Here is an 8,834-nt window from a genome sequence, read left to right as displayed (position 1 = left end):
ATTAAAAATAAAAGTATTTAAAATGCAAAATTATTAAAACATAGTCTCTATGCTATGTTCGTTGAACTGACCTCCAACAATCCCTTACAAATCAAACACTCTTCTATTAAAAGGAAGAGTTGGAATAGTGCAAACTTTTCTTATAACAAAAAGTCCAGATTTGAAAAAGACAAATCCTACTGACTCAGATCTGAGATTTTCCTTCGACTTCTACAACTCGAAAACCCCATACAATAGTTCTTCAGAATTCCCTAGGTGCAGAGAAGAGGAACCCCCCCATCAACATTCTCTAAAAGCCATATTTATAATTACAAATGAAACTCCAAAATGAGAGAATCGTTGGACAACAAATTTGCTCTAACCAATTTTGATTGGCCATAAAACTTTTCCTCTCTTCCTGGAGCAATTCTATTATTCTTGGTCTTCTCTTCTTCATCTCCTCAACTGCTCTCGTGCCAAAAACCAATCAAAAGTAAATTAAATTGAAAATCAAAATTAGAATTACCAAATTTGGGAAAACAAACATCTCCAATAAAAAATTAATTAACTAAATAAAAAGAAATATGAGCTTCCCGTTGATCCTTGTAAAGACCTTGTTGGTCACAAATAACATAACCGAGTGGATCTGCAATTGTCAGAAGCTTTGGGAAAATGAAAATGTAAAAACTAAACTCAGAAAGTTAGTTTTGATTGCAAATTCAGAGCTTAATTTTATGCTAAATTTTAGATTGAGTTTATGACCAAATCTGGTCATGCAACCACTTCAGGAATATTTTCCATGATTTTATCTATCTAACGAGTCATACCAAGCCTCATTTGGGCAAGTAAACCTCAATTTATGAGCTTCCAAAGTTGAAGTGTCAAAACTATAGTAGTTTTAGAAAAATACATGGCTATGCTAAAATTAAGCAGATTTTCAATTTAAAATCCTAATCTAAAATAAAATTAATATATTAAATATTATAATTATTTCATTATATATATATAAATATTATAATTATTTCATTATATATATATATATATATATATATATATATATATATATATAGATATATAGATATCTTAACTTAAATTAAATTGCACTTAATTATAGGTTAATTAATTCACAAATTAATTGAATTAAATACTAAATTAAATTATATACAAAACAATTTATTAAATATTAATTTTATTAAAACAATATATAACTTTTAATATTATATAACAATGAATTAAATAATTACGTTGTAAGGCATTTCCCTCTGAAATGAACTCCCCCAAATGCCTTTCTATCCTAATTGTAGCCATTAGATCTATTGTTAGATGATCCAATCGTAATGAGCCGTCTAATTTAATAAAAAATGTTATAAAACATTAAGAAACCCTTAAAAAACATTAACGTATTAGTTATTAGTTAATAAATTCGTTTCTATTACCTACTAAACTGTTTACCCTAATCACATTAATGAACCCGTCCTGCGCGCGGATATCCGCGTTTGATGCAGAGGAGGGTGGGGGTGTAGAGGAAGGCACAGGCGGAGTTGCCACAGAGGAGGGCAGGTGAACTGCAGAGAAGTGTTTGGGAAAAGGATTGAAAGATGATGACGAGGGCCGCAGAGGACGAGGGGCCTTCTTCTTAGCTGCATGAGGGCCATGTAGGCCATTTTTTCTGCAGGATCGTTTTTCCCTCCATCCGAATATGGCACCCTCTGCATCACAAATGGTTATGGTGGTAGTTATTAGGTTTTATATATATTCGGGTCATTGTTCTCCTATATTTTGCTTTATGTTTGCTATTCGTGAGAACCTGCAACTCAGGTGTATGGAGGATTGATTCTACTCTGCCTAAGGACAAAGCCGTAAAAGTTACCTGTTGATATAAGCTAGAATCAACAAAGAAAACTAAACATGTGTGTTTCTTTTCGAAACTAATGCAGAGTTGTTATTTTTCTTTCTCAGGTTAAATGCTCCGGTGGCAGTATAGGCTCTTAATAGCAACAATTTGCATCTTGATTGGTCACATTGATATTCTTGGTGAAAGTTTCTGTGTAGCTGTAGCTAGATCCAGTCTTAACAACGTCATAACCTGGTACAAGCAGTCCTAAATTCTTTGAACTGTCACAGAAACCAATTCTTCTTTTACAGAGCGTACTTTAACTTTCCTGATGAATACAAGAATTTGCCAATTTTTCAAATGAGGAACGATGGTTTCGCTCATTTTAAAATAGCCCAAAATCCTCAGTTACATAGGACCTGAGAGGTGAGCAATTCTTAGAAGAACCTAAAATTCTCTGTTACAGGGACTTGAGAGGTGGGAAATAGTGATCTTAGTTCCAATGAACTAGGGCACTCTCCAAAACACTGCCCCCAAGAATATATTTCAATTTGATTTTGGGTTTTAGCCAGCAAAGCTCACGGTTAATTCAGTTGATCTTGGTTCCAATTAACCAGGGCACTCTCCAAAACACTGCCCCCAAGAGAGGGTGAACTGTATATACCTCTTATATAGAATGAAGAAGCAGTAACATCAAAGGTCTTTAGAGTTTTACACATGTAGTGCCCTTTACCAAACAATGTCTTTAAATGAGGTTAAACTAATATAGAGCAATGTGTAACTGCTTTTGATCCATTAGTGGTGTTTATAAACTTCATCTATGTATTGGATTGATAGAAATACCCATTAACATGTAGAATAGACTTGAATCCTATTTTTTACATCCAACAACTAAGAGTTTACTAATTCATCATGCTTTTGATCCATAAGTGAGTGGCTATAAACCTTAACTCTGCATTGAGTGATATAGATACCCAGTAACATGTTGAATATATTTAAATCTTATAACTTTTACAGCTAAAAACAAAGAATTTACCACCACCTATAGCTTCTTTGTGTAATAAGGAATATGGGCTTCAGGTAGTTGTTATTGGAGAGTCAAGTCAAGTCACTTATTCGTCAATTCATTGGTTGGCCCGCCGCCTGCCCCTTGAATAAACAGAAGATTTTGCACAGTTTGACTAAATGGGTTGAATTTAGATTCATTCACGTTGCATTCAGATATGGAATGTAAAGCTTAAATACTCATTATCATCTCATTTCTCTAAACCCTCTCTCCCTTGCTTCTGCACTCCGTTCATTTAATATTTCAAGCATTCACTGTCTGTTACCTTCCTTAACCGCTTAATCCATTGAATTCAGTCCAAAACATAAATACCAATATGCCTACAACTACTGCTACTCATTCGAGGAGGAACATCCCCAAAAGAGGGCAAGTGAAGGCAGCCATTGCCTCTTCCCTCGCCCAATCCATCAGATCACTCTTAGGATGCCCTAAATCCTTCAACCACTATGTTGTTTCCTCTTCCTCTACTCTCGCGACTACAAATCATTTGAGAGCACAATGAATGACTTGCAGATCAGATGGGCTTATCTCCAAAATGTTGATACAGATTTGAGTTTCTTTCATTACAAATTCAATGATGCAGAAATTAAATCATTATGGATGAAAGCATGGGATCCCGAGATATGTTGTCCAAATCATTTGCTCATTTGTCTGACTCTTTTCCTTAGATTTGAAACCCTACAACACGAATGGAGTTTGCTCTTTACGTTGTAGTGAGTCACCAAATATAAAGAGGGGAAATATTTTCTACTACAACAGCTTTTCCCAGTTGCAGTTGAAAATCTCTGAAATACAAAGTTTGTTGATCAGAGATTTTGAGTTGAAATATATGGCACTCGGTTCCCCTTGGCATATCTCTTTGTGGAATTTGCAAATTTGGCAATGATCAAATATAATATCTCAATGTTAATGTTGTTTATCAGACCTCCTCCCTGCCTTTCTTTTATAAAGCTCTGCTCTGCTAACATATTTATTGCAAATGTAAACATGCCATATAGTTCGTCGATGTCATACCAAGTTCAACTTTTATAAGGTTAATTTATGGGAGCTTGTATGTTTTGATAGAATGTGAGAAGTTGTCAATGTGAGAAGAACGTTGGAATTTTTTTATGGTGGTAGAGGTTGCAAATGTGTCTCCTATTTTTTATACCATGGACATAACTTTGCTGCAAAGATATTTTTCTCAACTGAAAGAGTTTCTCACAATTAACAAGCATAGTGGACTTAACTTGTGGACAACCATTTTTTCTTTTGAAGACTGCAATTTTTCATCTGCGGGATTATAGATTGTAATATAATTACAATGTATTTTATTTTTGCGCCTTCGCTTATGCTGGTTATTTGAACTTTTGTTTTGCCTTGATTGCAATTGAAGGTATTTTGAAGCATGTTTTTGGGAACTTATATAGATGACCTCAACCTGTACTGGTCTCACTGATTATATGTAGTATATATATGCTCTTTTTCTCCCCCATATATTTTCCATGGTTGAATCCTATTTTTTACATCCAACAGTGAAGAGTTTACTAATTCATCATGCTTTTGATCGATAAGTGAGTGGCTATAAACCTGAACTCTGCATTGAGTGATATAGATACCTAGTAACATGTGGAATAGATTTAAATCTTATAACTTTTATAGCTAAAAACAAAGAATTTGCCACCACCTGTAGCTTCTCTGCGTAAACAATACATTTTTCACGGTTTGACTAGATGGGCTAAATTTAGATTCATTCACAATGCATTTAGATATGGAAAGTAAAGCTTAAATACTCGTTATCATCTCATTTCTCTAAACCCTCTCTCCCTTGCTTCTGCAATCCGTTCATTCAATATTTCAATCATTCACTGCATGTTATCTTTCTTCACCGCTTAATCCATTGAATTCAGTCCAAAACATAAATACCAAGATGCCTACAAGTATTGCTACTCATTCAGGGAGGAACATCCCCAAAAGAGGGTAGGTGAAGGCAACCATTTCCTCTTCCCTCACCCAATCCATCAGGTCACTGTTAGGATCCCCTAAATCCTTCAACCACTCTGTTGTTTCCTCTTCCTCTTCTCTTGCGACTCTTTTCCTCATATTTGAAGCCGTGTAACACCAATGGAGTTTGCTTTTTATGCTGTAGTGAGTCATCAAATATAAAGAGGGGAAGTATTTTCTACTACAGCAGCTTTTCCCAGTTGCAGTTGAAAAGCTCTGAAATACAAAGTTTGTTGATCAAAGATTTTGAGTTGAAATATATGGCATTTGATTCCCCTTGGCATATCTCTTTGAGGAATTTTCAAGTTTGGCAACGATCAAATATAATATCTCAATGTTAATGTTGTTTATTAGACCTCCTCCCTGTCTTACTTTTAGAAAGCTCTACCCTGCTAACATATTTATTGCAAATGGAAACATGCCATACAGTTTGTCGATGTGATACCAAGTTCAACTTTTATAAGGTTAATTTATGGCGGCTTGTATGGAATATTGGCTTCAGGTAGTTGTTATTGGACAATCAAGTAAAGTCGCTTATTCATCAATTCATTGGTTGGCCCGCCACCCGCTGCTTGAATGAATAGCACATTTTTGCACAGTTTGACTAAATGGGCTGAATTTAGATTCATTCACATTGCATTCAGATATGGAAAGTAAAGCTTAAATACTCGTTATCATCTCATTTCTCTAAACCCTCTCTCCCTTGCTTCTGCACTCCGTTCATTCAATATTTCAAGCATTCACTGCCTGTTATCTTCCTTAACTGCTTAATCCATTGAATTCAGTCCAAAACATAAATACCAAGATGCCTACAGCTACTGCTACTCATTCGAGGAGGAACATCCCCAAAAGAGGGTAGGTGAATGCAGTCATTGCCTCTTCCCTCGCCCAATCCATCAGATCACTGTTAGGATCCCATAAATCCTTCAACTACTCTGTTGTTTCCTCTTCCTCTTCTCTTGCGATTGCAAATCGTTTGAGAACAAAATGAATGACTTGCAAATCAAATGGGCTTATCTCCAGAATGCTGATACAGATTTGAGTTTCTTTCATTGCAAATTTAGTGATGCATAAATAAATCATTGTGGATGAAAGCATGGGATCCTCAGATCTATTGTCCAAATCATTTGCTCATTTGTCTGACTCATTTCCTCAAATTTGAAGCCTTGCAACACCAATGGAGTTCGCCTTTACGCTGTAGCGAGTCACCAAATATAAAGAGGGGAAATATTTTCTACTACAACATATTTTCCTAGTTGCAGTTGAAAAGCTCTGAAATACAAAGTTTGTTGATCAGAGATTTTGAGTTGAAATATATGGCACTTGATTCCCCTTGGCATATCTCTTTGAGGAATTTGCAAATTTGGCAATGATCAAATATAATATCTCAATGTTAATGTTGTTTATCAGACCTCCTCCCTATCTTGCTTTTAGAAAGCTCTGCTCTGCTAACAGATTTATTGCAAATGTAAACATGCCATACGGTTTGTCGATATCATACCAAGTTCAACTTTTATAAGGTTAATTTATGGGAGCTTCTATGTTTTGGTAGAATGTGAGAAGTTGTCAATGTGAGAAGGACGTTGGAATTTTTTTATGGTGGTAGAGGTTGCAAATGTGTCTCCTATTTTTTATACCATGGACAGAACTTTGCTGCAAAGATAATTTTCTCAACTGAAAGAGTTTCTCAAAATTAACAAGCATAGTGGACTTAACTTTTGGACAACCATTTTTTCTTTTGAAGACTACAATTTTTCAATTGTGGGATTATAGATTGTAACATAATTACAATGTATTTTATTTTTGGGCCTTCACTTATGCTGGTTATTTGAACTTTTTTTTTGCCTTGTCTGCAATTGGAGGTATTTTGAAGCATGTTTTTGGGAACTTATATAGATGACCTCAACTTGTACTGGTCTCCTGTACTAGTCTCACTGATTATATGTAGTATATATATGCTCTTTTTCTCCCCCATATATTTTCCATGGATGAGTTTATGCACTCTCCAAAACACTGCCCCCAAGAATATATTTCAGTTTTCTTTTGGGTTTTAGCCAGGAAAGCTCACGGTTAATTCAGTTGATCTTGGTTCCAATGAACCAGGGAACTCTCCAAAACGCTACCTCCAAGGGAGGGTGAACCATATATACCTCTTATATAGAATGAAGAAGTAGTAACATCAAAGGTCTTTAGAGTTTTACACATGTAGTTCCCTTTACCCAGCAGTGTCTTTAAATGAGGTTAAACTAATATATAGCAATGTGTAACTACTTTTTATCCATTAGTGGTGTTTATAAACTTCATCTATGTACTGGATTGATAGAAATACCCATTAACATGTAGAATAGATTTGAATCCTATTTTTTACATCCAACAACGAAGAGTTTACTAATTCATCATGCTTTTGATCCATAAGTGAGTGGCTATAAACCTTAACTCCACATTGAGTGATATAGATACCCAGTAACATGTTGAATATATTTAAATCTTATAACTTTTACAGCTAAAAATAAAGAATTTGCCACCACCTGTAGCTTCTTTGTGTAAACAGCACATTTTGCACAGTTTGACTAAATGGGCTGAATTTAGATTCATTCACATTGCATTCAGATATAGAAAGTAAATCTTAAATACTCATTATCATCTCATTTCTCTAAATCCTCTCTCCCTTGCTTCTGCACTCCATTCATTCAATATTCCAAGCTTTCACTGCCTGTTATCTTCCTTAACCGCTTAATCCATTGAATTCAGTCCAAAACATAAATACCAAGATGCCTACAGCTACTGCTACTCATTCGAGGAGGAACATCCCCAAAAGAGGGCTCCATTCATTCAATATTTCAAGCATTCACTACCTGTTATCTTCCTTAACTGCTTAATCCATTGAATTCAGTCCAAAACATAAATACCAAGATGCCTACATCTACTACTACTCATTCGAGGAGGAACATCCCCAAAAGAGGGCAGGTGAAGGCAGCCATTGCCCTTCCCTCGCCCAATCCATCAGATCACTATTAGTATCCCCTAAATCCTTCAACCACTCTATTTTTTCCTCTTATTCTTCTCTCGCAACTCTTTTCCTCAGATTTGAAGCCCTGAAACACCAATGGAGTTTGCTCTTTACGTTGTAGTGAGTCACCAAATATAAAGAGGGGACGCATTTTCTACTACAACAACTTTTCCTAGTTGCAATTGAAAAGCTCCTAAATACAATGTTTGTTGACTAGAGATTTTGAGTTGAAATATATGGCACTTGATTCCCCTTGGCATATCTCTTTGAGGAATTTGAAAATTTGGCAATGATCAAATATAATACCTCAATGTTAATGTTTTTTATTAGACCTCCTCCTTGTCTTGCTTTTAGAAAGCTCTGCTCTGCTAACATATTTATTGCAAATGTAAACATGCCATGCAGTTTGTCAATGTGATACCAAGTTCAACTTTTATAAGGTTAATTTATGGGAGCTTGTATGTTTTGGTAGAATGTGAGAATTTGTCAATGTGAGAAGGATGTTGGAATTTTTTTATGGTGGTAGAGGTTGCAAATGTGTCTCCTATTTTTTATACCATGGATAGAACTTTGTTGTAAAGGTATTTTTCTATGGTATCTTTCTCATGTGCATTCATCGCTTAGATTTCATCTGGGTTTATAGACCTGTTCATTGAATAATATCAAAGACCTATTTACACTCACTTCCATACTTATAGCTTTGCTATATAGTATAAAGTACCATTACTTTCCTTATTGTTTATACTACAAATTAAGTTATTTATGTCATGTACAAAGGATATGGAAAAATTCCTCATTGATATCTTTTAGGCAAAGCTCCTATAATCCTATAGCTACCAACATGAACGAAAAGGGGGATAGTTGATGCCCTCTTTTACCCCTTAATCATCTGGAGGGAGAACCATTAATCATGATTTAAAAAGATGCTGACTGTTTCCGTTTCTCAATTTCAATTCCTTCAA

Source organism: Pinus tabuliformis, chromosome 1_1, assembly GCF_031772625.1.
Source record: "Pinus tabuliformis cultivar Carrire ecotype Pingquan chromosome 1_1, CPIR1, whole genome shotgun sequence".
Taxonomy (NCBI): Eukaryota; Viridiplantae; Streptophyta; class Pinopsida; order Pinales; family Pinaceae; genus Pinus; species Pinus tabuliformis.
Note: the sequence above shows the minus strand (reverse complement) of the source record.